The sequence below is a fragment of the Anguilla rostrata genome, chromosome 11, assembly GCF_018555375.3.
Source record: "Anguilla rostrata isolate EN2019 chromosome 11, ASM1855537v3, whole genome shotgun sequence".
In the NCBI taxonomy this organism is placed as follows: domain Eukaryota; kingdom Metazoa; phylum Chordata; class Actinopteri; order Anguilliformes; family Anguillidae; genus Anguilla; species Anguilla rostrata.
Genome location: NC_057943.1, coordinates 21,470 through 33,983, shown reverse-complemented (window position 1 = coordinate 33,983; position 12,514 = coordinate 21,470). Strand labels below are relative to the sequence as shown.

At 43.0% G+C, this 12,514-nt stretch overlaps 2 long non-coding RNA genes across 2 annotated transcripts; both read right to left on the bottom strand.

The window, feature by feature from the left end:
* Positions 1 to 2,892: 2,892 nt before the first annotated feature.
* LOC135235115 (uncharacterized) lies at positions 2,893 to 5,758 on the bottom strand. The gene is made up of 3 exons (XR_010324284.1): positions 5,341 to 5,758; positions 4,725 to 5,025; positions 2,893 to 4,550 (listed from the first exon to the last, which is right to left on the bottom strand). It is a non-coding gene; the product is annotated as an uncharacterized LOC135235115 (long non-coding RNA).
* A 981-nt stretch (positions 5,759 to 6,739) lies between these two features.
* LOC135235114 (uncharacterized) lies at positions 6,740 to 8,830 on the bottom strand. Its single transcript, XR_010324283.1, has 3 exons — positions 8,255 to 8,830; positions 7,300 to 7,347; positions 6,740 to 6,933 (listed from the first exon to the last, which is right to left on the bottom strand). It is a non-coding gene; the product is annotated as an uncharacterized LOC135235114 (long non-coding RNA).
* Between the last annotated feature and the right edge of the window lie 3,684 nt (positions 8,831 to 12,514).

Below are 12,514 nucleotides of genomic sequence, written 5' to 3'. Positions count from 1 at the left end.
AAGAGCGTCTGCTAAATGCCTGTAATGTAATGTAATATAACAATTGTGATTTATTTGCCATGTAGGGAGAAACGAAAGACCTTTCTGTAGGATGTCCATTTGTGTTGCGGAAAGGGTGAAGTTATTTGAAAGGTTGACAACTGATGTGTGCCATATCTTTGAAGACTTGGGGTTCTTTTAGTCTTTTAGTTTAAATTGTTAAGCTAATGTGTTAGCATTGCCCTTCCTGTTTGTGGTGTCCAATGGATTCCATCATCTGTGGTATGGAATTCTGGATCCGGTAGTCTGGGGATGTGTTTTCCTGTTTGTTTGATTGTTTCAATAAGTGTTTTAATGTTGTTGTGGATGTCTAAGGGTAGTTTGTGGTTAAAATTTATTATCGGGATGTGTACTGTTGCATTGGGAAAGGTAGATTCCGCTGCCTCAAGCATTAGGTTTAGTTGTTTTTTTAGTCCTGGATTGTGTTGTGAGCGATTGTTTATGCCAAAGGAAAGGATTACTTTCAGTGTTTCTGCTTTGGTTGCTGTTTTATATTTGAGAAGGTGGTAGGCATGAGCTATCTGTGCTCCCAGGTAGCTGTCCATTTGTACTCTGTGATCCCAGATTTTGGGTATTTTACAGAGGTCAGAGTCTCCAAGAATCATAATTGGTTTTTTGGGTTTTAGATACCAATTGCGGTATTTGTCCCCCCTATGTTCATGTCTGCTAAGGCATCTTCTGTAGTTGGAGTCTTGCTGGATCCCTTAGGGTGATTGTTCCCTAGGGGTTGGTTTGTGGTGTTTTCTGTTTCTGGTTGTGTTGGTGTCTGCCCCGTGGGTTCCTTTGTGGAATTTCTTGGGCTGGTGGCTGTTGAGGGCATGTTTGTGTGGTGGTTTTGGGTTAGTGTTTGTTTCCACCATTTTTCCAGTTTTTTCTGTCAAGGTTTGTTCTTTGTGGTTTTTTCTACATTTGTATGGGACTGGAGAGTTGGACCTGGATGTTTGTGGGGGTTCATTCTTTGATTATATCTCGGCAGTGTATTCTTTTGGTTTGGGTGTGTTCCTCAAGATTTTTTGGTCTTGCTCCATGTTCCCTGGAAGTTCTCCTATTAGTTTTGTGACTATTTCCGTAGTCTCTTGTATAGTAGTTTCTTGAAGTCGTTTAAGGTTCCTTCTGGCCCATCTGATTGCCACCTGCCAGGCTGGTTTCCAAGTGTTTGTGGCTGTAATTTTGATGATTGTGCCTAGGTTTTGGATAGATTCCGTCCAGTGGTTTTCTAGAATGTTTAGGCTGTTGTCAAGCCATTTTCTAGCATTACCAAATGGTATGAGTTCTGTGGTTGCAGTTGGAATTGCTGCTTTGACACTTTTCTAGTTTTTCTGTTGTTCTTCTTAGATGTTCGGGTTCTTTGTTGTCTGAATTCTGTAACTTTGACAGATGGTGGTGTGCCTTTATGAATTGATGCATAACACGGATTCGTTTTTTGAACTCCTGATTTCCTTCTTCTGTCATTTTTGCAGTTTGTTGTTCCTTTTATCTGTAAGTATAAAGATATAGGAATGTTATCAATTCATTCTTTTCTTATATTTCCAGTTTGAATCCTAAGGAAGATGAGTGAGGGTGAGTATTTCCATCAGAAAATATTCTTTATATTTAACTTGACAGAAAACTTACCTCTTCCTTCCAGTGGTTATCCCCTGGATGATTAGTGCCCGACATACTACTATTTGTTTATATCACTAGAAGGTGACCAGTTATTGGTGTGATTTTTGTCCAATGTTCTTTAAAGATAAACGTTTGATTATTGGTTTAAAAATGTCGGTTTAAATAGGTTATTTTAATTATTGGTTTAATAGATAATTTATGGGATATCATCCTCGAGCCCTTGTGATTATAGAGAGTGTGCTACATCCGATGGCTGTGGCTGGGTTAGGGTGTAGAATATTACAATGGCTCCCCCCATCACAGTACAGAGACTGCGTGGTTGGTCGGGTTAGGGGTTAGGGTTAGGGCGTAGAATATTACAATGGCTCCCCCCATCACAGTACATAGACTGCGTGGTTGGTCGGGGGAGACCAAGGGCATGCACGGGCCTACGCCTGTCGAGCACAACTCAATCGTGGCTATAATCCGGGATGAAGGTTTGCTAATTTAACGGGAGTATGTTCTGGTGAGCAAAAGAGGAGTCTTTCACAGCGAGATTGCGCTGCTACTTTCCGTTGTCCCTGGACAACATACTCGACCAGTTCACATCCATGCTACCATGTACACGATTTTATGTTTTAACGAGAGGGTGATTATGGTGAGCACAATAGGAATCATGAGCCGCGAGATTGCGTTGGCCACGTTCCAGATGTCCAAATAGTTCCCCCAACGAACGCACAAGCCGGCGAAAGACTGATCGAACGAACGAGCGGCCGGGCGATTGCACGAACGCATGGTCAATCTGGCAACCAGACGAACGCTCTCAAAAGCTCGGACCGACGAACGAACGAACAGACAATCGAACAGCCGAGCAATCGAATGGAAGTAGGCGAACGGCCGAAAGCACAGACAACCGATCGACCGAACAGGCGGGCAATTTGACGGGTGAATGGCCGAACATGCGACCAGACAAACCGACTCAAAGACACGAACTGACGGACGAAAGGACGAACGGCAGACCGGACGGTAAGACACCCGACTGGACACTGCACTCCACCAGTCAACCTCTATGCTACCATAAATATTATGGTTTGATTAACCATTTAACGGGAGGATGAACATAGGGAGAGTAAAGAGAATGAGCAGCGAGATTGCGCTGGTCACGCTAGATGCCTGTCTGGGCATCATACTCACCCGTTCAACCTCCATGCTACAGCCTAAGTAGTTGGAGGGCGAGCGGGTGAAAATGTTTTTTCATTAACTTTGAAATAGATTTTCTAAACCGTTTATATTAATTTGCTAAATTACTGATAAATACTTCGTTAAATATCATGGTTTAATTATCCATTTAACGGGAGGATGAACATGGACAGAGTAAACAGCGAATGATCACCGCGAGATTGCGCTGGTCATTCTTAATGCCTGACTGGGCATTGTACTCACATGTTCAACTTCCATACTACAGTCTATGGAGTTGGAGGGCGAGCGGGTAGGGGGTTTGTTCTCTGTTAACTATTAAAAACGATTTTATTAGCATTAAATTATTGGTTTATTATATTATTTGTAAGTTTATTGTTTATAAAAAACTGTTAAATTCTATGGTTTAATTAATCATTAAACGGGAGGATGAGCATGAGCTGAGTAAACAGCAAATGATTACCGCGAGATTGCGCTGGTCATTCTCAATGCCTGACTGGGCATTGTACTCACATGTTCAATCTCCATACTACAATCTATGGAATTGGAGGGCGAGCGGGCAGGGGGTTTATTTTGACTATTCAAACGGTTTTTTAAGCTTAAATAATTGATTTGTTATATTATGTATAAGGTTAGGGTTAGGGTAAAGGTAAGGGTTAGGGCCAGGGTTGGAGTTAGGGTTAAGGTTAGGGTTATGGCTAGGGTTAGGGTTAGAGCAAGGGTTAGGGCCAGGGTTGGAGTTAGGGTTAAGGTTAGGGTTATGGTTAGGGTTAGAGCAAGGGTTAGGGCCAGGGTTGGAGTTAGGGTTAAGGTTAGGGTTATGGCTAGGGTTAGAGTTAGAGCAAGGGATAGGGCCAGGGTTGGAGTTAGGGTTATGGCTAGAGCAAGAGCAAGAGCAAGAGCAAGGGCTAGGGCTAGGGCTAGGGCTAGGGTTGGGGCTAGGGTTCGAGGAGTTAGGGTAAGAGATCCAGTTACTTATTATGGTTGTGTTAATGTTTGTTGATGTTAAGATAGTTTTTTTATGCAAAAACAAAAAAAAAAATTTTTTTAAAAGGAATTTAGGACACATCATCAGTAAGGTACCTCAGGTTCATCAGGTGTTTCGGCCTTTAAACCCTATACACCCTCCTCCGAGGCGGCCAGCCGGGGTTGATCAAATCCCGACTTGTGTCCCATGCCCAATTGTGTTAGGGTCCTAGATTTAGGCCAAGATATTTTTGGTTTCACTATTACAGATAATTTATTAGTCTTTTGTACTATTTCCTTAAATGTTTTTCATTAACTGTTAAGTTTAAGAATTTTGTTGTTTCCTATAAGAAAAAGTATTTTAAAATTCTTATCAAAAAGCTAAAAACAATTATTTTTTAGTTTCTATTCGAACTCGACAATTAAGGGGGATGAAAATTTTATTAATTTAAAAAGTCAAAATTGAATTTGGTTGGTCAGATTCGTGTGTGTAGTGCAAAATGGTCTGGTGTGTGGGTGGTGCTAGTCACTGATAGAAAATTGGGCACCATTTAAGGTCTGTGGCCCCAGACCACCACACCCTGTGTGCTGTCCAAGTGGACCCAGGGGGGCTGGATACTTACCTTGCTAGACCCAAGTGGTTTTTGTTAACACCGCTAGGTAGCCCAACCACCCGAGTCAAGCCTGAGAAGGGTCTACATCTTGGGGCCTGCTCCAGTCTCCCCCAGATCAGATACGAGCGATACGTACCAGTCTGGGTTAACCTAGAGATGGGGGCGATTAGGGAATTAAAACAAAACAATCAGTGGGTAAAGTGACAACGGTATGAACTGGGAATTATAATTGGGGCCCCGCCAGGAATAGGCTGTGGCTGCATAGCTACTAGGACAGGGATCGAGAGCCCATGCAGTCATGGGGGGGGGGACAACAATACCCACCTATCAAGAGCCAGCCGATGTAAAGTGGGGTCTCAGCTAATTGACAGGACCTCGTTGCTCTTACTAGCTGGAAGCGGGCCAGAGCATATTACTTCCCAACATATCTTTTTAGCCACTGCACACAATGATTGTTGAGGTGGACAAGATGTGGAAATTATTCTTTTGTGCTGAATTAAATGGCTGGGGTAAAAATGTAGTCTCCATGGGGCACCGGTAAGAATGCATTAAAAATTCTGTCTCTTCAATAAAGTTGAATACAACCTGCTTCCTTTGTCCTCAGAGATGGTATGTGTGTGTGGTTCTATAAACATACAAAACAATGACATTACATCAATCAAAAATGTACTATAATAATAATGCTCCATTACCAGAATTACTATTAACATACATAAAGGGAATTACATGCATGTCATTCACACATTTAATTAACAGTGAACTCCAATATTACACAAAAGCAATATGAAGCTCTGAAACTAACCAGTACAATGGATCACAATTATCAGCGAGTAACACTCTCAGTTTAAGATAATAAGAGTAACTGACAACAATGAATAAACGTAACGTATTTACGCGAACTTATATTCGAATCATTAGTCTAGAATAGAAGTAAACTCACATACTGATGCACGCACACGGGTCTCTGACTGACGCTGTGCAATACTTCACCGAGAACAGCAATATTTCTAATATTCAACAATGGATGCTGCAGATTCTGAACTTCGCTTCTCCTAACTTTTCCTGAACTGTGCATCTGATTGTGTCGTCGCTACTACTTCGCGTTTCAGGTAAGCGTATCTTTACTTAATTTGTTCCTGCTGTTGTTAGTTAGAGAACATAGTTGTGCGTTAGTTCAGATAGTCTCTCTTTAATTTGTCTCGGCTGTTGCCAGTTAGAGAACATAGTTGTGCGTTAGTTCAGATAATCGCTCGTTAATTTGTCTCAGTTGTTGCTAGTTAGAGAACATAATTGTGCGTTAGTTCAGATAATCGCTCTTTAATTTGTCTCAGTTGTTGTCAGTTAGAGAACATAATTGCGCTTTAGTTGAACAGTGTATGCAGTCACGTGATACTGCTAAATAGCCCTGTATTGTCTTGCTAATAGCAAGAATTTGAGAGGCGTACGCAGTCTGGTCGTCAGTTTGTCATGTGTTTAATCCTGATTCCCTTGTGTGCATTGCCTCGCTCCAGACGGGCCATCTACCGTAGGCGCAACATATCTAACCTGGTCTACCCACCCCTGTCCACATCTCAGGAACTCACTGTTGTGGGTGGACTATGGAACTGTCAGTCAGCTGTCCCGAAAGCTGACTTCATTACTGCCTTTTATGTCTATATGTGTGATATGTTGTTTTTATCTGCTGCTGTAACACCCAAATTTCCCCACCTGGGGATTAATAAAGTCTATCTTATCTTAGCCGAAACAAAGTCTCTTGACTTCCTGGCTCCCAGAGTAACCACAATTGCAGTAGGATAATTTTAACGGATTGTTAATTTTTCTTAATTGTGCATTTGTTGGTCTGAGGGATTACTTATCCTGACAAGAAAAGGCTGTAGATGCCATGACGAAAAAGCCAGATATTCACATAAAAATGAACAGTTTGTTAGAATTCCGGTATTGCATTTTAGCTTTGGAAACAACGTGCCAAACCGGACAGGATAGAGTTTGAAAAGCACTGGCCTGCAACATCAGTAGCAAGCAATCACTGCATTCTTAATTCAACATCAATCCCCACATTACCACTGAAACAAGCAGAGAAACACTTTGCAGGTTCATAAAGACAGAACATCGATTACAGCAGGGCGAAGCACGATTAAATCATTTTTTTTCTGCCAAAGTAATGTGCACTCTGAGGATCGACCCAGATCTGACACGTCAGGTGCTATCATAGAGAGAAAAAAAGCAAACTAACAGAAAAGTAAATCAGGAATGTTAAGTCTACCTTTAGTAAAAGGCTGGTTGGAAAAGAAAAAGCAAGCAGAGTAAAAGACCAGTACAAACAGTGAGCCTGAAGCTGATTTAGGTCATTTTCTTTTTTATTGTATATAAAAGTGAAGACAGCATTTTTAGCAGTAAGACTTCTGGTAGCGAGGGCGGGCTCCGGGTCCAGCAAACTCGTTGGACCGGGAGCGGCGGGAGTCGGCCACCAACAAGGTCCCGCAATACCGGATCAGGATGTCTTCGATCTCCTTCTTAGAGGTTTCAACCACATCTGGAAACAGACGACAGCAAGTCAGCAAACCAGCTGTAACCAGGGAGCCCCATCTCCTGACTCTGTAACCAGGGAAGCCCATCTCCTAACTGTCAAACCACGGAAGCCCATCTCCTGACTGTCAACCAGGGAGGCCCATCTCCTGACTGTCAAACCAGGGAGGCCCATCTCCTGACCGTCAAACCAGGGAGGTATCAGGCAACATTCCATGCCTCTTGTGTAAACCTTCAGCATGAAAATATTGAAGTATTTTAAAGGCCGAGCAATAGAAATTTTCTCTTTGAAGCTCTCACAGGCATAAGCGAACATGAAAAACACAGACAGATACAGAATGACAAAAAATGAGAAAATGTGAGGGCGGCTCACATTTCTGGTAGCGTGCCACAAGAGATCTGGAGACGGCCTGGCGGATTGCTGCAGAGAGAGAGAGAGAGAGAGAGAGAGAGAGAGAGAGTGGAAATTGTGATCTCAGGGGTCACATCTCTCCTGCATCCTGTCAACAATCAGGCTGTTAACAATCATTCTGATTATCAACACATTCTATAAAGCAATAACTGTGACAGACACCTACAATACAATATAAAGCTTGCAACACCCACACCCTGGACCACATTGACAAAGTTCTCCTAGGCGGCAAGATTCTTCTTTAAAATGGTGCATATGACATGTTGCTTCAGTGAAATTGTAGCTGTGTGCAACAGACTCCTTCTGAATGCGTGCATTACTGGAAAGTACACAGACTGTCACGCTCTCACGCCGACCTCCCTGACAGTCTGTCTTTATTGGACACCGAATAAATAAAATAACAGATGCCATGAAAAGTCTCGTTAGCGTTATGTCTGTATTACTTAGGTGAACACATCTTACACATCCATGATACTTTTGGCGTAGCAAATAACGTTAGGTAGCTACCTAGTAAGTGTTATGCATAAGAGTGGCTAACAACAAGACTAAGGTGGTCATAAAATTTTTCCCGACCGTGAAGAACGCCTTACTCGTTTACATTTTGAATAGATGTGGCTAGACTGGCTAAATCTATCGTGGTTTCCGTGGCAGCACTGTCGACACAAGCAATATCGGAAGGGAATTTTGTTTTGACTATGTAGTTAAGCAAAAACTTGAACGACAGCTAAGGCTGATGTATAACGGCGGTTAAGAAAGCATGTTACAATGTTGTAGGTAGAGAATTAACAGTAGATGAAGCACACAGCATTACGCAACGTTAGACAGATAGTTAATGTTAGCGACCATGTACAACGGAGGCTAGTATTTGAGGTTAATTAGCATTAGCTAGTGAGTCAGTTAAGAGTTGTTTTCTTACCTTGGTAGTTGCAAATATACACATGGCATATAATTAATAGCCTTTCTCCAATTTGCCGGTTGAGTCTTTAGTCGTTGTGAAAATCCTATGAACGCGAGTGATGTTTATCTTTGGGAGCTCCTATTGACAGCGGGTGTAGAAGGTCGCCATTGCTAAACCGGGAACAATCGAGCAGTACTAATTACGGGAGCTAGCCTGGAGCTATGAGGCTAAGGGCACGTCATCCTTGAGAGGCTAAGGGCACGTCATCCTTGATCATCCTTGATATCTTTGCCAAGCAAGCATTGTAATCGGTGGCACGGTGGCGCAGTGGGTAGCGCTGTCGCCTCACAGTACGAAGGTCGTGATATCGAATCTCGGCTCTGTGCGGAGTTTGCATGTTCTCCCCGTGTCCACCTGGGTTTCCTCCGGGTACCCCATCCCAAAGACATGCAGACAGGTTAATCGGAGATACTAAATCGGCCACGGTTGTGAGTTAGAGGCAGGAATACACTTTGAGTGTATTCCTGCCCCTCGCTCACAACAAGCTGGGGTAGTCCCCCCCCCAGCCATCTTGCTGAGGTACGGTAGATAAGGTACGGTCGTTGTAATTTGAAATAGATCCATAATAGACATAGTCTAGATCCGTGTTTATTGTGTATCTATGAGGTGTTTGCCATACTTCCCAGACGATATGTTTATTGCGTTGACTTATTAACCGGCTACAATATTGCAAAGGCATGTGGATTGAACGGGAGCTCTTGTGCGCTTACCGGCCGGCCTGTGTTGTTCTTTAATACCACGGACAGGTTTGCTAATGATATTTGACGCATTGCATAGCTATGTCATGGTGCTGCACTAACAAAGTGACAGTCTGGTGAACCTCCGGTTGAAGGATTGAATCCCGCCTCGCACTCAGGCAGATAATTTCCTCTTTTACACTAACGTTTTCTTACGCTTATATTTGCTTTAGCAAAACTCACTCACGGCCACCCATATGCATTTCATGACGGCAAATGTATTAATTTTGTTAAAACGTTACACCAGTTCATCACTGTGCCATTTCTACTAAGTATATTTCTTCACTTGGCTACCGTACAAAACCTTCATATCAGCAAACGCCACGTTTCTACACTCATGTTACCTCCTCGCCCTGTTCTCTATCTGGCCACATACAAACAATGACTACGTATGTACATCCTGCAACTCCGCATTAAAACATTACATTTAAAATCATGTCTCACCCAAAAGTATAGCTACTAGTGCTGAACATGCGAAACGCACAACATCTCTCTTGTTACTTAACCTCCCACTTGACAACTAGTGACTTATAGCGACTGTTATATATATCGCTCGATAAGGAATATAAGCTCGCTCATGGTTAGGCGGCCTACTCCATTAACTTGGCACTATGCTCCGTGATCATGTCAACCTTCACCTACATGCCCATTCTGCTGAAAACATACTGTTTCAACTAGGCAATTTCATAATTTCATCCCAATTTCTCTCACACTGTTGTTATTTGCTCATATGCAAAGCCTGCTGGGACATATGCATCTGCTCCTATTCTCCACAATCAAGTTTTCCGGTTCTAGCTTAGCAAAACAGCGAACAGGATTCCCGCCTGCAGATAAGCCTATGAAAATGGCTTATAAACCTTACGAACACTGAAAGTGCATCTCCACGAAATAACAGACAACGGAGCAGGACAGCAGGGTACAGAAATTGCGACCTAGGCAGCTTTAATTCTACGGGCTTGCTGATTGTTTTCTCTATCAAGGCTCGTTGGATGGCCGGCAAATCCGTGAGTACAACATATTTCACCTGCGTTTCTGTTGCGTTTAGATTTACGCCAGCGCACGCTTTGTGTCACAGCCACTGTTTGTACATAAGATTTATTTCAAAGCAATGCTACCCAATATTTCCTCAATTCTTTCAAGTCACTTGGCCCTGTGTTTTGTAACAACGTCACTCACTACAACAGAATAGCAGGGTAACGGTTTGGTGCTTCGGTGCTAGCCAGCAAGCTAACAGAGACACTCATTCATGCTACAGTTGTTATACATAAGTGCGTGAACAAGATTATTTACAAGACTACTCTACAAAATCCCACAGGCTATTTACAGTTAAGCAGCGCTATGTAGGCCTACATGCAAACAGTTTGGCTATTTACAACAATAATATACATTTCATGCAACCCCCCCCCACATTGCTTTGCAGCCCCGCTAGCTAGCTAGCTAGCTTAGTCTTTGTCAGGATCGCCGCAATATTATTTGTGACTGTGAGGCTATGCTAACTAGAAATATTGCACTTTGGTTAGCTGCGACGCTAGCTATAGCCTATGTCGAACGTTTGTGGAGCACGTTGTTAATGTAGATTTCTATCTTTCAATACAAGTGGGAATAAGCTGTAGCGATCCATCGATCCATAGTGTAGTTATATCAGCCATGTGGCTCACGATCGCTGTGTTAATATGTATTCCTTACAATAGAAAAGACGTGCCATTTCATGCCATGCTCTACATGGCCATACGTTGTTCATATGGGAAAGATTAATTTATAAGTGATCCTCTGCTGCCACCCTGTGAAGTGTTTTATAAACTGCAGGGACGCTGGCTTATTCCACTCTACACGGCCAAACGGTCATCGCATGGGAACAATGCATTTGTAAGTGGTCCTCTGCTGCCACCCTGTGGAATGTTTCATGAACTGCAGGTGCGCTGGGTTAGGGTTAGGCTTTACAAAGTTTGCATGACATTGTAAAATGGTAAGATTACAAAACATAGGGCCGAGTGACTAGAAAAAAATTGAAATACTTTGAAATACATCTTATGTCATTTCTGTGAGGCAAGGTAGCCTATATTGTTTGTAGTACTGTAACGTGGCGTCATTGTGATATCCGTAGTTTTGAGAAACTTGGCATTTTTGTACTTTGAAAATGTGTTTTTTGTGAGATATCATTTATTTTTGCAAAGAGTTTTATTATGGAAGTGAGAAATGTGACCCCGTAAGAAACGGTTGTGGATTATGACTGTCGTTGTGTGAATGTGTACTGTCTGATGAGTGTGTAGGACAGAGTGTAGCACAGTGGGTAGGGAACTGGGCTCGTAACCGAAAGGTCGCAGGTTCGATTCCCGGGTAGGACACTGCCGTTGTACCCTTGAGCAAGGTACTTAACCGGAATTGCTTCAGTATATATCCAGCTGTATAAATGGATACAATTTTAAAATGCTATGTCAAAGTTGCGTAAGTTGCACTGAATAAGAGCGTCTGCTAAATGCCTGTAATGTAATGTGTACTGTTTAGCAGTTTCGGTTTGATGTGTATGTATAGAATATACAGGGGCTATAAATATGTATCCCCGGTATATGCTTTAGGGTTAGGGTTAGGGTTACTGTACTAGCTGGGTTAGGGTTAGGGTTAGGGTTAGGCACAGGGTTAGGGTTAGGGTTAGGCACAGGGTTAGGGTTAGGGTTAGGGTTAGGCACAGGGTTAGGGTTAGGGTTAGGGTTAGGGTTACTGTACTAGTTAGGGTTAGGGTTAGGGTTAGGGTTACTGTACTAGCCTCCAGTTAGGGTTAGGGTTAGGCACAGGGTTAGGGTTAGGGTTAGGCAATGAGCTAGGGTTAGCATTAGGGTTACAGCTAGGGTTTGGGTTAGGATTTCAGCTAGGGTTAGCATTAGGGTTACAGCTAGGGTTTGGGTTAGGATTTCAGCTAGGGTTAGGGTTACAGCTAGGGTTAAGAGCGTCTGCTAAATGCCTATAATGTAATGTAATGTAATGTTAAGCTTAGGGTTACAGCTAGGGTTAGGGTTAGGTTTAGGGGTAGGGGTAGGGCTCGGGCTAGGGTTAGGGCTAGGGTTAGGGTTAGGGGTTAGGGTTAGGGTTAGGGTTAATTCTTGAGTTAGGGTTAGGGTTAGGGTTAGGGTTAGGGGTTAGGGTTAGGGTTAGTTAGGGTTTGGATTAGGGTTAGGGTTAGGCACAGGCTTAGGGTTAGGGTTAGGGTTAGGGTTTGGTTAGGGTTAGGGTTAGGGTTTGGTTAGGGTTAGGGTTAGGGTTTGGTTAGGGTTAGGGTTAGGGTTAGGGTTACTCTACTAGTTAGGGTTAGGGTTTGGGTTAGGGTTTGGGTTAGGGTTAGGGTTAGGGTTTGGTTAGGGTTAGGGTTAGGGTTAGGGTTTGGATAGGGTTAGGGTTAGAGTTAGGGTTAGGGTTAGAGTGAGGGTTAGGGTTAGAGTTAGGGTTGGGGTTAGGGTTAGGGTTAGGGTTAGGTTAGGGTTGGGGT